The 20,852-nt window shown below is 33.5% G+C and overlaps 2 pseudogenes across 1 annotated transcript; one reads left to right on the forward strand and one right to left on the reverse strand.

Moving 5' to 3' along the window:
- The first annotated feature begins 2,771 nt into the window (after window positions 1-2,771).
- Window positions 2,772-4,358, forward strand: LOC120076504 (transcription factor MYB44 pseudogene; annotated as a pseudogene). Its single transcript, XR_016529229.1, has one exon. The product of XR_016529229.1 is annotated as a transcription factor MYB44 pseudogene (transcript).
- Window positions 4,359-4,780: 422 nt separating this feature from the next.
- Window positions 4,781-5,203, reverse strand: LOC150036466 (F-box protein GID2 pseudogene; annotated as a pseudogene).
- Between the last annotated feature and the right edge of the window lie 15,649 nt (window positions 5,204-20,852).

Consider the following 20,852-nt stretch of genomic DNA (forward strand, 5'->3'; position numbering starts at 1 on the left):
AAAAAAAATATTAAGAATTTATAGATATACTTATTTTATTATTTAAATTATATTTTTTTCCACATATCATTATTTCCCCCTTAATGTTCTATCTTTTTTTTCATATCTCCTTAATCATAAATCTTAAGAGGCTCAACTAATTGAGGTATGTATCTTCCATTAGGTCAATGATTCAAATATCTACAAATTTATTGTTAATAATATGTCAAATTTAAATGTTTCAGAATTTAATTAAAAAAAAAACTAAGTTTAGGACTTAAATCAATGGAACATTTATGATTTTCTTCTGGTAAAACATAAACTATATGAAACTAATAATAAAAATAAGTTTTTATGGGGCAAAATACATTTTCCTTTCAAAATTAATTTATGTTTATCCTTAATTTGGATTTAGTTTCTAGTCTTCAAATTTCAAAACTGGCATGTTTAAATTATCAAACTTTGAATCTTATTTTTAATTAGTCATTAAAATTTCGAATGGGTAGTATGTAAACTACCACATCATTGTTCTATTAGATCAACTAACAAACTGTTTAGAGACCATAATCTTATTTCAAACTTTGTGAATCGATTAAATCTCAAATTTAATACTCTAGAATCAAATATGTTATTCCAAAATCTCAAAAGGACGAAATAAAAAAAAAAATACATAATATCCATGATTAAAAGTATTGGTTTTAAGGGAAAAAACCCAACAATCAAATAGAAATCAAATTCATATTTATGTAGACATGTTGATATTTTCATCTATATTTTTACGAGTTCATAGGTTTAACAGCGATGAGTGAATTGATATTTCCACTGTCATAGAAAAATCTATAAAACATCAATATATGAGCAACAACATGTCACTAATGTAAATGTGATATAAATAATAGAAATATTATATTAAATGTTTATTTTCCTAATCTAATTCTATCTTTTAAATGTTTTTTATTTTTATAAATTGTTCATAAATATCCATCAAAATAGATATTCTATTGATGTTTTAATTAATATTTTCGTAAATTAAGCCATCAATATTTCTGTCTAACATCCCGTATATAGTTTGCCTAAAATTTTGAGTTTTTGTTTTTTTATTACTTTATTGGTTAAATTATACAAAATATCACTAAACTTTGTATTTTATGTAAAAAAATATCCTTGAATTTTCAAAATTTTTAAAAATACCCTTTAACTTTCAAGATAAATTCAAAAATACCCTTATCATTTTGTTTTGGATGAAAATCATTAGTGTTTTGTATAAAAAATATCCATAAACTTTAAAAAGATTCAAAAATACCTTTAAACTTTAAAAAATTTCAAAAACATCCTAATGTTATATGAACATAAACCTTAATACCGTCTTACACTTACCTCTCTATTTCCACCTTTTTTCTCCCATCCCGCCCTTTTACTCCCTTTTTGTTAATTGTTTGGCATTTGTTTATAAAAAACAATAAGTAAATAAATAAAATTGCGCACTTCAATTAAGATATCGAGACTATAATAGGAAGAAAGAGAATAAAGGAAGTATCAATTTTAGGATTTAAATGTTTTAACAAAATTGTATGTGAGTAGTACTTGAGTGTTGAGTGATTCATATAGATACATTTTTTGTTTGACTGGTTATAGTTTTGGTATGTTTTAAGGGGAGATTTCGCTGTTCAGATTTTGTGAGATTTGGTGAGGTTTTATGTTCTAACTTAAAATTTTGGTTGCTGAGAAATTTGGTGTAAGTTAAAAAAGTTAAAATTAAGAAAAAAAATGTAAGTATTTATATGAAAGAAGATGATATCCGTGTATAATTTATTTTAAAATTGGATTTTTTGAACTTAAAAAAACTTTAAATATATTGATCACCATATGAACGGTAGGAGCATTTTTAAATATTTTGCTTTTAAATTCTAAAATTATTTTTGTAATGAAGTATTAACTGCTTATGTTTGTATATTAGCGATGAAGATATTTTTAAAACTTTTTAAAGTTAGAAGATATTTTTGAAACTTTTGAAAGTTTATGAATATTTTTAAAATAAAATTTTATTGGTTTTGTTCAAAACTAAATTATTTTTGAACTATTTTTAAAAATTTAAATGTATTTAAATTTTTTTTTTTAAACAATTACTTTTGAGAGTTGAAAATTCTTGACACACAAAATACAAAGTTTGGGATATTTTTTTTATAATTTAGCCTAATTTATTTGTGTGTTTTCCGGAACCCTAAAAAGAAGATGAGAAATAAAAAAAAGAAAAAGAAAAGAAATGGAAGTTACGTGAAAATGGGAAAGGCGGTGGAGGGGTTTTTGGCAGTTTTCTAGAGTGTGGTGGCAAATTCCACGTGGTAGTATATAATTGGTTTGTGGGCAGAGTTTACAGGCTGGACTGACATGATAGCAAAGCAAAGGCGTTCTTCCCGCGATTCTGCTACTGAAGTTTTGTCGTTCTATTGCCAGCTCAGCAACTCATTGCGATTTGTAAATATCTTTAATATATATTATATATTTAATAAATATTTTCCAAATGCTGTCCAGCCTGTCCTGGTCAAACACCTCCGCTCCCATCCAACTTCCCCAACCGTACTCTCTTTTAAATTATTCTTATCCTATTATTCTTTTTTTCTTTTTTAAAAAAAATTAACTAAATAACACCACGTTTGAATTTCAATTTTATCTCTTTTCCAACGGCTCCCTCATCGCCCTTCCCATTCCTTTAATTTATCATCAATAAATAATAATCCTGGTTAACGGACTATTTTCCATAAGTTTAATTTCATTAATTTTTCAAATGCCGTTACTTTCTTTTTTTTTTTTAATTTACAATTTTGTGAATTTGGCAAATTACGTAAATACCTATTGTGGTGTGTAGGTAAGGCAGTTTTCTAAATGGGTCCCAGTTACGTCTAAACACGCGCCGTTATTAATTGACACGTGTCCTTTACAGCTGTATTCGAATAACTACCTTCCCTCGAAGCATCCTCTACTGCGCAACCGGCTCAACCGGTCATTCTTATCCTTTCTCATATAAATAACCTCTCTTCCTTCATTCAGTTCTTTAACAAACAGGGTGAGGCTCCGCCTCCACCGCTTTCTTAAATCCCCTCCGCCTTTTTCTTCTCCCTTCTGTACAAATTTTCAGGTGGTTTTTCGTTTTTGATAATTTGAATTTCTAGTTTTAGAATATCTTTGATCGATGGATTCTGTTGGGAAGAACGTGGATCGGATTAAGGGTCCGTGGAGTCCTGAGGAAGATGAATCGTTGAAGAGATTGGTTGAAAGCTATGGACCGAGGAATTGGTCGTTGATTAGTAAGTCGATTCCTGGTCGTTCTGGGAAATCTTGCCGTCTCCGATGGTGTAATCAGCTTTCTCCTCAGGTGGAACACCGCCCGTTTACTGCTGAAGAGGATGACGCCATTATCAGAGCTCACGCCAAGTTTGGGAATAAGTGGGCCACCATTGCTCGTCTTTTGAATGGCCGCACCGATAACGCGATCAAGAATCACTGGAATTCGACGCTCAAGCGTAAATGCTCCGCCATGGGTGATGATTTCAACGATCCGGATTTGCATCAGCCTCTCAAAAGATCTGCCAGCGTTGGTCCGGGTCCAGTCACCGTCGCTTCCGGGTTTGGGTTGAATCCGAGTAGTCCATCTGGATCCGATTTGAGTGACTCATCTCCATCGCTACCCCCACCGCCACCACAGCCTGTATACAGACCCTTAGCTAGAAGTAGCTCGATTGTTCCGTCAAATCATCGGCAGATTGTGAACTCCTACGATCCTCCTACCTCACTATGCCTCTCACTGCCAGGATCCAATTCGACATCCGGGTATGGGTCGGATTCAGTGGCGAGCCCGACCCGGAAGATGATTCAGGCAATTCCTACTACCGGTGGGCATGTCAAGGAATCCGAGTTATTCAGTGCAGAATTCTTAAGTGCGATGCAGGAGATGATTAAAATCGAAGTAAGGAAGTACATGTCTGGATTCGAGCATAAAGGTTGGCATTTGCATACCGATGCCATCAGAAACGCTGTGGTTAAGCGTATGGGAATAAGCAAGATCGATTAGCAGAGCAGATAAATGGCAGAACCAAACTCTTTGGATTTTACCATCCCCTCCCGTCTTCTACAGAAATCACAATCATTTTGGCAGTGTACAGAGAAGCGCAAGCAAGCGAGAGAGAGAAACAGAGAAAATTATTCAATGAATGATGCTGTTTAGCCTTCCAATTTCTTTAATCTTTGGTTTATCATAGAAAAGAAGAAAAAACGAAAAAATCCATTAAATCTTAGAGACCATGAATCAGCCAAATTCTATTAATCTCTGTGAATCGAATCGATGAAATTAATTAAAGACCCATGATTGATTTGACACAAAACGATGAACTATTTTGATACAGAACCAAGTGAGAAAGGAAGCTGTCGCCATTAGAAACTTGAACGCCAAATTTAATCTTTACATTACCGAGCTGTCGTCAGACTGAAATCATAATCTTTACTCCCATTATTAATTTGAAGTTCGAGTCAAATGCCATAACCCCCCCCCCCCCCCCCCCCTTCTTCAACATCTACCTCAGGTAACAGTTGGCATAGAAAAGCAGCAAATACCATAATATAAAGTTGAACGCTAATCCACCCAGAGTCAATTGAGAGAAGAAAAATCTGTAAGTTAGTTAAACTAGAACAACCAATTCTAAAAAAACCCATCCTAAGTGGAAGAAAAAGGAATTTCCATTTCAACAGAACCTCCGCCAAATTCCGTGTGATTTTACTTTTACATAGCCCAAAAGAGATTGAGATTTCAAGATGTGGGTCTGTCTTTAAATTTCATCTTCTCGTAGTAACGAATTGAGAGAAGAGAGAGGGAGAGATGAACCTCGTCTTTCCCCCATGGATTACATCCAATCATAGGGGAAAATGGGTAAAGAGAGTGTAACCGACGGAAGCCACCAAGCGCAAGCACGACGGAGCGTAGCTGTTGATTAGCACAGCCGACGTTGGTCCAGTGTTTGGTGCAGAGCAGCTCCCAGAGGCGCTCGTCGTGGGCGGTTTTGAACCACTGCTTGCTGACGCCGGCCGCCGTGGCCAGTGTCCTTGCGTCAACGTGCTTAAACACTTCGAACAACAGATTGTCGTCTAAATTTGCAAACGTAGAGGGTGGTGATTGGGATTCTGGTTCTTGTTCGTAAGAATCTGATTTAATTTTCTTGATTTTCTTCTTCATTGGGAATTCGGTTTGGTTAGTGGGTTTCATAAGGAAGAATGAAAGACGAAAATTGTTGAGGAAAGGGAAATGGGGAAGAAATAGAAAAAGAGAAATGGGGTTAGGAGTTGGTAAAGTGATGCAAATTTGTCTGAGAAAAAGTTTGGAAGACGACAAATCTGCTCATTCAATGCGCTTCCAACTTCTAACGAATAGACAGTTCCTCTCTCTCTCTTTAAACTTTTGTTATTATTATTATTATTTTCTTAAACGAAGAAATTCTCTCATTTTCGTCATGCGTGAAGGAAGAGCTTAACTTATTCGACAATGAAGGATTTAATTAGTTAATTAATATATTTGTCGTGAATCGTTATCTTTACCATCAATTTGTACAAATTTAGGACTCCAAGTAATCGGGATTTTACTTTTAATAAGTTGGTCGTTTGGGTACCAATTAGAAATTGTTGGAATGGATTATAACTAGTTTAGCGTCCCAAACGTTTCTTTAAGGTTTAGATCATAGTATTGTAACAAATTAACGATACAAAATTAATGCTATTTTAATTTTTAACAAAATTATACCAAGTGATTTTTTTCCTACTTATGTCAATTTTCTTTTCTTTTGTTTTAAAATATTTTTTGAGTATGAGAATTAAAATGGACATTTTGAAAATAAAGAAACAACAATGGATAGCAAAGTTGAAAAACTAGGATCAAAATAAAATTGTTGAAAGAATATAGAATATTTTTTTAAAAAGTTAATTAATGCAATTCTTGTATTAAGTTAAAGAATTAATGCAAACGAAGAAAAAAAACTATTCTCAATTCTTTGAGGTTCAACATTCACGAATGAGTGTATCTAATGTATTTCAAGTAGTTTGTAAATAATATATGTGAGGTTTGATTTCTATTGGAGAGGTACATATGTTGGGTTTTGGGGTTTTCATCAACTTGAAAATTTGGATTGATCAAATTGGCAATTGAATGATCTAAACAAGGTATCCAACCAAAACCAACCCTACCCTTAAAATTCAATTTGGTTGGGTTGGGTTACGGGTTATTTCTTTTCTTATTAATTTAAATATTTAAAATTTATCTACAATCATGTTTTGTAACTAACATTTTATAATACTCAGACGTTAGATACTAAATATCCATGACATCTATTATAAACTTTAAACAAAGAAACATTTCTAAAATAAAACATCAAAATTCATCAATTCATCAATTATGAAATAAATATATATTGTTTTATTAATATATATGTAATTCATTTGAGTTTGGTCAATTTGAAAAAAAGAAAGATTATTCAACTCGATACCCATTTCAATAAAATGAAAAAAATTTACCTAATACAAATAGTTCGATTGATGATTTTGAATGCTCATAATTTTTATGAGGTTGGAAGTATAGTAAGACAATTTTCATGATGTTGGAATTTATGATGAAATAGGCTAATTTTGTGAAATTTGGTCAATAGGTATTTTGTATCTGTTTTGTATCATTTTCTCTATTAATTTATTAAAATTTAATCTAACGAGATTTCGTCTATTATTTTCATTCTTTGAAAGTACTCAGTAAATACACTAATGGTTGTATGTCAAAAAAAAAAAAAATAATAATGGCTGAGATGAAATTCAACTAAAAATGGAAGGTTTGGAATAAAAGTAGATTTGGCATGTTTAGTGTTAAAATTATAAAGTTAATTAAGAATCTAAAAAACCAATTGACATTTTGGAAAGTGGTGATTAGTGAATAAGCATCAACCAAAAAGATTTTGTCATATAGATTCCGGACAATATTTTCGGGAACCGCGATCGAAAATGACGTCATCATCAGCTGACTACTTCGTCTCTTACCCAAAGTTTTTGGACTTATCCTAAAATACAATTCAATATGCGATTTTGAATTATTTTACAATGAGTCACGTCTGTTGAAAACCATTTCGTTTTTGGTTTATTATTTTTAAAAATTATGTCAAGTTATTTCTACTTTTATTTTTTTGTTATTTACTTTTTATCAATTATTTAAAAATAAATTAAAATTTGAAAACTTAAAAAATGTAATTTTTAAAAATTTGTTTTTGTTTTTGAAATTTAGTTAAGAATCCAACTCTTGCACCTAAGAAATAAGCAAATTATTGTAAGAAATTGAGAGAAAATAGATTTAATTTTCAAAAATTAAAATTAAAGAACTAAATGATTGCCAAACTATATCTTAATAAATATATATCTAAAAAAGAGTTTAATTTAATCTCGCTAATAATTTAGTGGGTAATTGTTTTAAATAAGAAAACTACTAAAAACATTTTCAAATATTACAAAATGTCACTTTCTATTAGTGAAAGATACTGATAGATATCTATCAATGTTCATCACTACCTATCATTGATATTGATATATCTCTACCAATGTTTATCACTAATAAATAATGACATTTTGCTATATTTGTAAATAAGTTAATTCAATTTTCTATATTTGAAAATAACCCTAATTTAGTCTTAAATTTTAATAAATAGTACTTTATAATTTGGAATAATTTTGTTTATATCGATAAAAATATTATAAATTATATAAACTAAGTTTTATATAATCAAAATTGAAGTTTGATAAGATTTTTTACGATACAAACTAAATTGTTATAAATTAAAAAATACGATAAATAAATTATTACATGCAAAAATACAAAAACAAAATTATTACGTGTGAACATATAGAAACTAAATCATCATAAATCAAAATTCAAAGATTAAATTGTTACTTGTAGAAATTTTTTTCTTTGTAAATACTTTTATTAAAATTATATTTAGATTAAAAAGAGATAATTATTTTACAAATATTATTTGGTAAAAAAAATCACAAATGTTATATTTATAGAAATATTTTATTTTGACCCTTCTCCAAAATCTAAAATTGAGATTTTAAAGATTTATTAAATCTCTTTATGTCTTTTAAAATGTGGGTTAAATGGTAAATTTTATCTTATGATTTTAAAAAAAAATAGAACTTAGTCACCATGGTTTGATAGAATTTTCATAAATTGATTTTAAACGATTGAGACTATTTGTGAAAACATCGTTATTATAACTTTTCGTAAATTCTAAATTTCTTCGGATCAAAATTCTATTTAACCTAAATTGTTTTTGAAAATTTAAAGGCTCGTAATATTGACTTACGAGACAAAATGATAAATAAAATAAATAAATAAATAGAAAAACCAGCGGCATAAGTCATAACTTCTCAATTTATTGTTTTTTAAAAGTAAATAATATGCTTTAAGACTTATAGTTAAAAATACAATTTTTTTTTTTCAGAAAAACAAAGAAGTTCTAATTTTTGGAAATTTGATAACCACCTAATTGGGTTGGTGCAAGTAGAGGAGTTTTGGATAAAAATGATATAGTGACTTATTGGACACATTAAATCTTTGAATTGTTTGACAACTAAATGTTAGTTGGATGTATATAAGTTGGCCCAACACAGTTACATATGTGTAGAAAAAAAATTATGAAACTTGTCGCCGTGCCTAAAACGTAAACTTAATTATTGATGTGTTAGAAAATGAGAAAGAGATGATAATTGAGTTGGTATGACGTCGTAATATATTACCAAGGACAAAGAGTACGAATAGGATATGTACTCTTTATCCTAATTCATACATACACTAATTTAATTTCCTTATTTCATCACCTTATTCCTATTCAATGATTGATCAGATTCATTTTCATTGGGCCTTGCGCATTTTAATATTTTTGCATGATAATGATTTTAAATTGTTCATCATTATCAGTACAAAAGATTGATATATGTGTATGTATAGACTAATATTCTATATAGAACCCAATTACAAAAATATTTTAAGTGTAACAAAAAAGAACGACCCCACCTATGCAACCATTATAAATCTGAATAACTTGAAAGGGAGAAAAAATCTCGGATTGTAGACGATATAACATATTATTTAGAAATTCTTTTTATTGGCACATGGATCATGTACACGTTGGTCGTCATCACAGGTTCTTTGTGGGCTTGCCCTCCGACTCATTTTTCCTGGTCTGCTCTCGCTTTCAAAACCAACCTACATGAAAAATTCTTGCACAAGTTTTGTATCAAGCCTACAACACTTCGATACTTAAATTAGTACAAGAAATGTATAGTTTAATTAAGTATACACAAGTTCAGAACTCTCGTTTAGAGATCACTTACTCTTTTTTCCTTGGATCGTCAAATGAGACTATTTATAACGTCTTTCCTTTAATAGTCGCCTGTTGATATTGTATTTTGTTCAGCTTATTTTTTATTTTCATATTTTTTCGTTGAATTTAGTCTTCCACTTTTATGATTGTCTATTTTTTTTTTTTTTTTTTTTTTTTTTTTTTTTTTTTGTTAAAACTTCATAAAATGAAAAGATAAAAAAAAGTTTGAATTTGATTTGAAGTTCGTTTTGAAAGAAATCAAATTTTTAATGAACAAATATTGATTTTACCAAATATTTCCTAATTTTTCTAATTCTCCATCCCAAATCTCCCACATCTCACGGATTATTTCCTCTTGTCCTTCCCATTTTTCTCCCACACTTCCTATTCTCTTCATACTCTCACATTCTCCTTCACCTTTCTTCACTCCCACGTTTTCCCCTACTTTCTTCATTATTCACTACAAGAAACTTGACCTTTTCTGACGGCAAAAATCATCAAAAAAAGTAAAAATATCATCGGAAAAGTCTTTCCCGATGCCAATTTTACCGTTGACATGGTCATCGGAAAAACTTCTCCCGACATAAAAATATTTCATTGTCGGGAATAATAGATCTCTTGACGGGAGAAGTGGGGTGGATTTCTTCCGATGCTTAGAGAGTGTTGTCGGCAAAAGGCACTTCTCCCGATGCCAAAAATTGCTTTTTTAGCATCGTGAGAAGTGCCTTCTGTCGATGACACTCTCTAAGCGTTGGGAGAAGTCTAGATTTGTGTGAGAATGACTTCTCTCGATGCCAAATTTGCGATTGTAGCATCGGGAAAAGTTTCCTTTCTTAATGTTAACCTATTTTAGCATCAGGAAAGACTACTTTTCTTGACGACATATTGGAATAGCGTTGGGAAAAGGTAAAAAAAATTCAAAATAATGTTTATTTTTTCCAATGCCTTCCAAGTTGGCATCGGAAATGGTCTTTTTTGTTTAATTTCTTATCTACTAAAATATCAAATCTATTCGAATCTTACAAATTTAGTCAAATAAACTAAAATCAAACAACTAATACATTTAATTAATTTTCTTAAACATTACATAATATCCACAAAACAATTAAGGTAAGAACATCTTAAACATTACATTATATCCACAAAACATAGACATCAAAATAACGTTACATAATGTTGACAAAACATACACTCCAAAATACTTACAACATACAAATCTACACAAATCTACAACCTAACTTTCATCGTCCAGAGATGCATCTTGAACACAAACCTCGAGATACCTACAAAATACAAATTTAAATAATATCAATGCCATTAAATAATTAACTTTAGCAACATTGATATAAAACATAAACATAACTATTCATTTATTCATATATCAATCTCAAACTCAATATACCAATCTTAAACTTAATCTCACACTTAATACATTTATCCATATATCAATCTAATAAAGAAATTTATCCATATATCAATCTTAAACTCAATATAAATCTTAAAGCTCAACTCAAACTTAAATATAACTATGCATTTACCTCTATACCAACTTTAAACTCAACCTAAGAACATTAATAAATTCAAACGAACTTTAGGTAATCCCCCCCTCCCCCCACACACATTTTAATCTCAAACTCAATATATCATATATCAATCTCAAATATGTTAAAATTCAACTCAAACATAAAGTATTATATACATTTATGTTGGTACCATAACTGCAGGATAACAACATATTAGTTTATTACCAAAGCTGAAGAGTTCATACCTATTTCGATATATCTCATGATTTCATGAGTTGTAAGACCATGGCTTCGAGTCATCTATCTCAGCTTGTCTTTTTACTTCTATTTCGTCTACTATATCCATAAACCTAGACCTTAGCAACCTTTGTAACCAAAGCGTCACGACAACATCCAAAGGTCATTTTTAGATTCTTAAGTCAATGAGCAAGGATGAGCACATAGGAATGCCGACCACTACATAAATAAGCCTCTCGTGGCTGAGAGAAAAAGCAAGAAACACCTTGTCTTGTATAGGATGGGCGGAGCTTGAAGAAGTGAGCCCAACGCGGAGAAAGCCATTGCGCGCTAGCCTAGCTAGCTAGCATTTTTCAGCTAGCTGTTCCATTAGTTGTAGCGCGCCTTCCCTCTTTCTCTCACTTCAAAAAGATTTAGCAGTATTTCTTATGATGACTGGTCGAGAGAGTATGATACATCGGTGTAAAAAATGAGTAGGATCTGTGAGGTTGGTTATAGTCAGGCCTAGTCGGAAAGTGTTCTTACCTCTATCATCAGCTCGGGTAGTCGCCGTTTCGGCTATTATAATAGTGTATTCAATTGCCCCTTTTCCTGTAAAGTAGTCACTACTTAAGCTACAGAGGATGCTTTTTGACCAATAGCTACATAAACACATATTACATTTTGTCCTTGTTGATCGAGAATCGTATTCATGACTACTGTAGTTTTACCGGTCTGTCTGTCCCCAATAATTAATTCTCGCTGACCACGTCTGATAGGAATCATCAAATCAATAACAATAAGTCCTGTTTGAATAGGCTCGTATACGGGACATCATGAAATAATATCAGAAGCGGGGGATTAAATTAACCAAGAGTCAGAAGATGAAATGTCACCTCGATCATCAATAGGTTTAGCCAGGGCATTTATAACACGACCTAAATAAGCCTCGCTTACTAGTACCTGAGTAATTCTTCCCGTTGCTTTTACAGAACTTCCCTCTTGTATCAGTAAACCATCACCCATTAATATAACACCAACATAATTTGATTCTAAATTTAGAGCTATGCCTATAATACCCTCTTCAAATTCTACTAATTCACATGCCATTACTTCATCAAGACCATAAACACGAGCAATGTCGCCTACTTAAAGTACAGTATCGATATTAACAATTTTGACTTCTATATTATATTGTTCAATACATTCACGAATAATATTATTAATTTCATTTACTCGAATGGTTACCATGAGTATTTCATAATTGTTTTTATAAGAAAAAAATAATGTCTACAGTAGAAGGACTAATCAGTTAGTTATTTCTCTCATCGACCTAAACATGCCAATATTAGCACTGATGGTGCACAAATGCAACTAGTTGTCCAAACAACTACTAAGAGTTCCTAGAGCTCCTTGTAAGGCTTGTTGGAAAACCTATTATCGAACTTGATTAATCGTTTTTTGTTATTCAAAACAAATAGTTTCATTTTTATAATTTTCTAATTGTTCCAAAGTTGAACAAATAAAATTCATTTTTTCTCATTCTATCTCAGAGTACCCATTACTCGAAACTGATTCGCTTCCATTTTGACTATTCATATGCAGGTTTGGGCATTTTCCAGCTGTTCAATGCCACACCCCCCTATCCCCCCCGAGTTCTTCTGAATTTTGAATTGTTTTCAAGATCCTCTGTTTTCGATTATCTAATAAATCATTTAATGAAAGTAGATTGTCTTTCCATTCATTTCAAAACTTCGATGATCCCTTCCCGAACCAAATATGAATCTTTCAATTCATTCGGCTCTCACGCTCAATTATTGCAATTATTTATGGGAAATTTCTATATATATTTTTTAATGTAATGAGCCTATCCTCTTTTTTCTATTCATATTCCACAAATCAAAATAAAAAAAAATTAATTCCTAAAAAAATTAATTCCTTCTGACGTGAATCCTCAATTAATGTAACCTTAGATGCTTTAATTGCTCATTCTAGTATTAAGAGAAAGGTGTAACCTATGGATTAAGTCAACCCTACTCTACTAATAAAAATATTCATTAGTAAACATAGGTAGCAGAGGGGAATTAGCACTACACCCAGGAATCAACAATATGAAAACTTTGTTATAAATTTTTTCTTTTTCTTATCGGGATCGGAACTTAGAAAAATGGTTGGGACAAAAAACATCCATCTCGTTTGTATTTTGGATACTTGTATAACCATCAAAGACTGTTGAAGTGACTAATTCCTGGAAATTTAGAGGCATTGATGATAAAGAAATTGTTAGAGTTACCATTTTTTTTTATCCAGTAACACCATGCTTGATGTTAAGAAAAGATCTTTTACAGGAAGGTTGGCTGAAGATTTTTTGTAAAAACTCTAGTCCCATGAGTTCATAATGTGATTATTACGATTTTTATTTCATGTATTATTCTCAACTCATTAGGTGCATCACATAAAGGGGGAGCCGTATGAGAAGAAAATCTCATGACGGTTCTGGAACAAAGATTCTTTGAATGGAATAATGAACGACCATAACGGATGTCAGCTCAATCCAAAGGAAATTATGTGGAAGCTCTATAGAATTATTCTGAAACTATGCGACTAGAAATTGATCCCTATGATCGAAGTTATATACTCCATAATGTAAGTCTTATCCACACAAGGAATGGAAAACATATGAAAGCTTTGGAATATTATTTTTGGGCATTAAAATGAAACTCGTTCTTACCACAAGCTTTTAATAATATGGTTGTGATTTGTCATTACGTGTGACTATCTCCACTATAAAAAGAAAAAAGAGCAAATTCACTAATAAATACTAAAAAAAAAATAGGCTTTCTACATAAGTATTGTCCAAACTAACGATTTGTATCAGCTGTAGTAGAAATATGAAGAAATAGGTATGCTTAGATACTTTATTCTATGGATAAAGGATCTAATTAATAGAAAAAGCACCATAAAGATCAATTAGTCAAGTTTTTGGCCGATATAATAAAACCTGCTTACTATATAATGATATAAGATCAAAATGAAGGAATCCATTTATGTAATAGGATGGATCACCTACAATATTGAGCATGGTGTAGCATCAGATCCTAAAGACAGTAAGCCTTTTCTTTCTTATGAAGGAAAGTCTTTTTCAACTAACTGGTAGGGCATGGAGCTTTGGCTCAGTACAGTAACATTTGACTTTGGGAAAGAGAATCAATTGCTTACCTTGCCTTGGCATGCTAGAAGCATTTTAATGTGGTTCTCATTAATTGAGTTGATCCACCTGCATTAGTGGCAAAGAAAGAAGGTTGGGAATAACTTTATAAAAGTGTTGAACCTTGTTGGGTGAGTTCAACTAACCATGCCCTCACCGCTTTTGTCGGCTCATTCTGGCGGATGACGAAAAGCCCGCTTTGGGAAGAAATCCTATTCCCAAAGTGGTTGCTACTTATTGGTGCCTTCATATGGAGCCACCAAATACACCAGCTACACTTAACATGTGGAATGGGTGCATAAGGATGTTGTGCTCAATCTAGAATACAATCATGAAGTTGAAAATACCAGAGATTCCTAGAGGCATACCATAAAAAAAAAAATTCCTTGACCAATTGGGTAGATTAAGAAAACTGTATTAGCTGTTGCAACATGAGCTGAATATGCAACAACAATCCAAGGACGCATACCTAGACAAAAACTCAGTTCTCACTCTCGACCCATGTAACATGATGCTATACCAAGTAAGAAGTGTATAAAAATTAGCTCATAAGGACCACCATTGTATAACTATTCATCAACGAAAGCAACTTTCCAAATTGGGTAAAAGTGCATCCCAATAGCTGCAGAAGTAGGGATAATGGTACTAGAAAGAATATTGTTTTTGTAAAATAGAGATCCAGAAACAGGTTCACGAATACCATCAATATCTATTGGAGAAGTAGCAATGAAGGCAATAATAAATACAGAAGTTGCGGTCAATAATGTAGAGATCATCAAAACACCAAACTACCAATGTAAAGACGGTTTTTAGTGTTGGTTATCTAGTTATAAAAAGAACCCCATAGGCTTTTGCTTTCACATCTCTCTAAAATTGTAGTCATGGTTAAATCTTGGTTTATTTAATCACTAATCGGACTGCCAATGTCACACTCCTCCCCAGATTACCCTCCTAATCCGAGAAGAAATGTGAAGACAGCAGTTGCCAACCCTCTTAAGACAACTACTACCCAACATACTCCTGTAAACCTGTGTTCTCACACTTGTTACACCTGTTTAGCAGTTCATTATTCACTTTAACACATAGTCTCAACAACAACTTAAAGCATACAAATTACCATTAACTAAAATATCAACTTCAACATGCATAATAGTTCCAGAAAACTAGTCTATTACAACCACTGTTCAACACAAGTCTACCATGTTCCCCATGACATGAGCATAAAGACTAGATTAATAAAACATGATGAGCCACCTAAGCTTCAATTTTTTGAGGGTTTAGAAAGTGACTGACTGGCAGAACTGCTAGGTCTCAGGACAGCCACTGCTACCTGGGAAGAAATACATTAAAAAGAGTGAGTTGGAAATTCCAATGAGGACTTCTTTTAAGAAAACATGCTTCCATAACTCATAGTATAAACAACTTAATAATAAAAAATTCTCATTAACATACCAGGGTTCGGAAGTAACATTAAGAAATAAAGAACACATAACATGAAAACCCTGGTTTAAAACTCATCAACATATCCTGTAAAATTCCTCAACTCCTTTGCTCGAACATGTGGGAAAGTCCTTTTGCTCAATCCCTACCAACCTTGGTTAAGAGAGAATTCTTTTGCTCGATCTTATCAATATCGATAACATAAGTCTTATGTGCACATAGAATTGAATAAGATTCTGCTTCATACCTTCGGTAGCAAGGATCGATATATAACTAGGTACCTTACCAAACCTTTGGTACCAAAGCTTAGGAGTAAGTGTTCATATCATTACACATGTTAACATCATTAAATAGCATGCTTTCAAACTTACAGGTACCAATGGATAGCTCATTTAGATGCTAGGTCATTATATGAAAACTCAAGTAAAACACATGGAGATTTCATATAGAAAGTGTCTTTAGCATCAATCGTGCGTTAAAATCAATTTCCATTACTAAAAGCATGCATTGAACATTGAGGTAAGAGCAACTATACGTTGAACATTCATAAGTAAAACACCTAGAAAATATTTTGAAAACTAGTCACTCACTGTACTTTGGTTTACTTCCTTAAAGGATTCCTTAGTATATTGCATTTAGCACATACCCTGTAAACCTCGAACCCTATTTCTCTACTTAAGTATGACTAATTAATGTGCTATGATAGTATTATTATTGTAAGGGAAAGGCTTGAGAAGGAAGGAACAAAGAAGAAATGTTTTAGGTGTTAAGATTAAAGCTTTCGAGTGTTAAGTGTAAGTAAGCATGGTGAGAAAAAGGAAAATTTGGCTAAGTGTTGATGCCAAGATATTTTAAAGGCTTAATGAGCACTTGATGACATGAAGAAATGCATGTCATCTTAGATCTTTTACTTAGAATTATGAGGATTGTTAAGCAGAATATGCGACAATTATGTTAGGAATTCATGAGAAAATGAGCTTGCATCGTTCTGCATGATGAATCTCAGCTAACCCATTATTATGTATTATTTTGCGTTCAATTTTCTATTTTTGTAGCTAACGCAGGAAGTGGACGCAAACGCGAAATCCGGACTACCGCATAGACGACCGCATGCGGAGAAAACTCTCCATCGCAAAGGCGAACGCGTTCGATCAACGCATGGATGTTGCAGTAATCAGCCGCATGTGTCCATCGCATGGGAGTTGCACTCGTCAAGAGATTGCGGTCATCGTGTAGAGTTGCGATATTAAGTGAATGTAGTCACTGAATGATTGCGGCTACATGATAATGCATGATAAAGGGATCAACGCAAGGTTGGTGGAATGAACGCATCAACGCATCTACCTCGAGAAAATCAAAAGATGATGTTGATATCTCACCTACCACGCCATTAGCAGCAGAGATTCAAAAAGGACTAAACGCATCGAATGTCAGAATCAGAGCAGTCCATTAATGCTGTCGGCGATCCAGGCTCTATATAAAGAAGCCGATGAGCAGAATTTCAGGGGATCCAAGGTTTTTGCCTGAGGTTCGCCTAGGGCGGATCCTTGTGATCCAGACAAATGTGTGAGGGGAAGCTCGAGAGTTCTTCACCTCCTTCATCCATTCTGAGTGACGACAGGAGCCTTCGACCGGAGCTAGATCTCGGGAGAGTTAGCTCCACCACCTATCCATGGCACCACTAGTAGCCTTGACGCACATCCGCTAGAAGCAAGTCTTTGCTTCCAGCTGGTCACTTCATTTTCTCTTCCTTTCTTATATTGTATTGTATACATTTTGTGATTAAGGAATTAATACATTTTGTGTTTAATGCATTTCTATGTTTCCTTCAACTTCATCTCCATCTTCTTTACTCAGCATCTTTAACTTCATTGCATCACTTAGTGAGATTGTTAGAGTATCGCATACTTAGTCATGTGGATTAGAGATATGAAACATGTAGCAAACCACCGGAAGGTGTGTGTTGTGTGAGTGTGCGAGAAAACCTTATTTTCTTAGTGTGAAGCTGTAGCATGCTTGTCCATGAGTAGAGTCAGCAACAACTAACTGCCTGGAAGGGTAAGTGGTTGGTCGCATTAAGCAAGGTAAGCAAGTATTCACTAGGAATAGGAATAATCTTACGTTAGCCAAGTTCATGCGGTTACCTTGTCTTATGTATGCGTCTATTGCACCTTTAGAGCTACTTGGGAGAGAGTCTAAAGAAAAAACCTGACTTGAGAGAGCTAGGTTAGAATCGATGCTCGGAAGAGCTAAATTAGGTTTGCATAAGCAAGAATGGAGACTTAGGAATAAGCTCCGTTTGCCATCACACAGTGTATGCATCCTACGAATAGGATATTGCATGCGTCCAGGAAGTAGGATATGGTGTGATATGCGGCCATCACGTTCATGTGGCGAGAGCTCGTGAGCGATTTTAGGGGTTTAGGCTGGCATAGGCTTCTCGACACTATCGCATATACACCGCATACGTCCTAGATTTAAGCTTTAGTGTGTGTAGCATGATTGCATGGCTTGCATTGATTAAGGTTGCCCTTGCGGTCACTCTTAAGTATTGCAATGAAAACATCTCCGCATTTTATCTATCTTTCCCATTCATTTATTTCATGTCAAGAGTTGTTGTGTCTCTACCTCTCATTCATATTCACATTGCGTTGTCTGTTAGCTAGGAGTAGGAGTAGTATTAGCTTAGAAACCTTCCCATCCATTCTTTTATTCAACCACTGCATGCACATTACCGCATTCGCCCAACTTATGTTCGACCTCGGATCACCTTAGAAACTTGCGTTCGTGTTATACTTGGTGTGAGCGTAAGAAAACTTGTGATAGGACGCATGGTCATCGCATACAGTTTTTAACGCATAGTCATTCCAACGCATGACCATTGACGTATGACAATCAACACCTACCTTAAGAACATGCATCGCATATTGCGTCCACGGAATTTTAGTTGTCGAGTAATTGAAATCTAATTTCCCGTTATCTGCAAGGAACTGTACAATAGCCATATGCATTTATTGAGGTCAGAATGGGCGTAACACTTGTGTTGAGGCAAGGAGTAGGCGCATTCGCTAAGTGATGGCTGAGGATGTGACTGTGCATTGAACAAGGATTATGCGCTAGCCAAGCATTGTGTTGAGTTTAGAAGGCAACAAGGGGCAAGGTTGCCTTAGGCATATTAGCAGTGTGTGCACGCGATGATTGGGTGAAGATGGCATTCAAGTAAGGCCATGCGATGGCCACAAGACTAGGTGATGGCATGAGGAGGCGCTGAAGCATGCGTTGGTCGAGTATGGTGCATGCGTTCGAGTGAGCTTTGCACTGGTAAGTGGTTGAAGGATGAGCCATGCGTTGGTGATTATTGAAAGCCCTCAGCTTAATCACCGACTTAAATGAGCCAACTATTAAGATTAGGGAAAATAAACCCACTTAATGTGCTAGCTAGTATCTTAAGTATGGGTGAGGCATGTAGTTCCTACTATAAAAAGGAAAATTCAATTCAGGCTCTCGGTTTAGCCATTTTACGCGTGCAAAAGAAGAAGTTTTAGAGCTCATTTGAAGGTTGATGAGTGCTCTTGATGTCCATAGACTGTGGAAAGAAAACTCCTAAGAAATTGAGTTAAAATCTGAAGATTTCCTTAAGAAGATCAAGCTCTCAGATGAATGTGAACAAGGTGTGAAGATTGAAGGTTTCCAGACAAACCAAGAAGAATTTAAAGCTCAGATTTTAAGGTAAGCAAGTTAAGAGATTTACAATCAAGTTTATAGAAGAAAATTTTCCAAATAAGTCTGGAAAAAGAGTTATTTGAGATCAAAATTGAATCTAAAAATTTTGGTTGAATAAGGAGGCAGTTGCTTCAGTTGAGCAAGCAAGTAGCTCAACCAGCCAAGCAGAAGTGTGGGTGGACGCGCGTGCAAAGATAGGTTAGTGCGAGGCGTTCCATGATTGTGCACATGAGGTGGTGAACGCAGACGTGTTGTGGTGTGCGAGGATGCGTGCTGATGCGTTAAGGCAGCATGCATTGATGCATGGGTGAGGCATGAACGCATAGGTGTTACGAGTGTGTCACAGCGCAAGGTCGTGCTTGTGGCTGCATAATCTAGCAATATAGGCCAAGGTATTTTCTAAAGTGTTGAACACATAGGTTGGGCATGTGTTGAGATGAGAGTTAATGCTCTAAATTAAATTTTAAGCTTGTTTAAGTAAGTTAGTCTCACAAGGTGACTAATAGCATTGACAAAAAATGTTTATCATTTCCACATGGTTAACGCCAATAAGGAAGGCTTACCAACCCTAGGAAGGACACCCAAGACTGTGAGTGACATAATTCAAGTATTTTATAAATGCTTTAGTGAACGCATGTGTTAAGGAAAAAGCTATGGATACATGCTTTTAATGTTCGCTTTATAAGAGAGATTTTCAAGCAAACTAGTTTTCTCTAATGCATGCTTATTTAAGAAAGATTTACAAAAGCATGATTTAAGTATTTATCTGCTTTATGTTCATGAAGCATGTGTTAGTAATTTCCATGATATATGATGAAGATGTTTTAAGCATATGATTTAAGTTACTTATGCTTTTCAAAGTATGCTTTATTTTAAAGAATAAGTTTGATAATGATTATGATGAACTTGATACTGAAGGACTTGAGAATGTATTTGAGCCCTAATACCTAAGGTATGACGGTACTTAGTTATTACCACGTACACGTAGGTAGAGTTGACGTTGATTGTGTTGAGATTACTCCACACCAACTAAGAATTGACGTTGAGAAATTGAGCAAAAAGGTTCTATCTCAACTAAGGATCACTCACTCACTGGGCTAGTAGCTCATTCTTTCAAATGTTTTAATAATCACTCACTGGGCTAGTAGCTCATTCTTTCAAATGTTTTTCATTAATTTCTTTCAAGTTTTGGCTACCCTTTGCTACCCGAGAACATATATTCCTAACACTTAGAAGATTTACCTCCTCTAAAACATTACAAACGCATCATTTATTAACATATACTTAGCTTATTCTTTCATTAATGTTAATACACATCTTAACACATAATTAAGAGAATTTAAACTTAATTAACTAGTAAAACAA

The sequence above is a fragment of the Benincasa hispida genome, chromosome 4 (genome assembly GCF_027475165.1).
Source record: "Benincasa hispida cultivar pf3 chromosome 4, pf3_genome.v1.1, whole genome shotgun sequence".
NCBI classification, from domain to species: domain Eukaryota; kingdom Viridiplantae; phylum Streptophyta; class Magnoliopsida; order Cucurbitales; family Cucurbitaceae; genus Benincasa; species Benincasa hispida.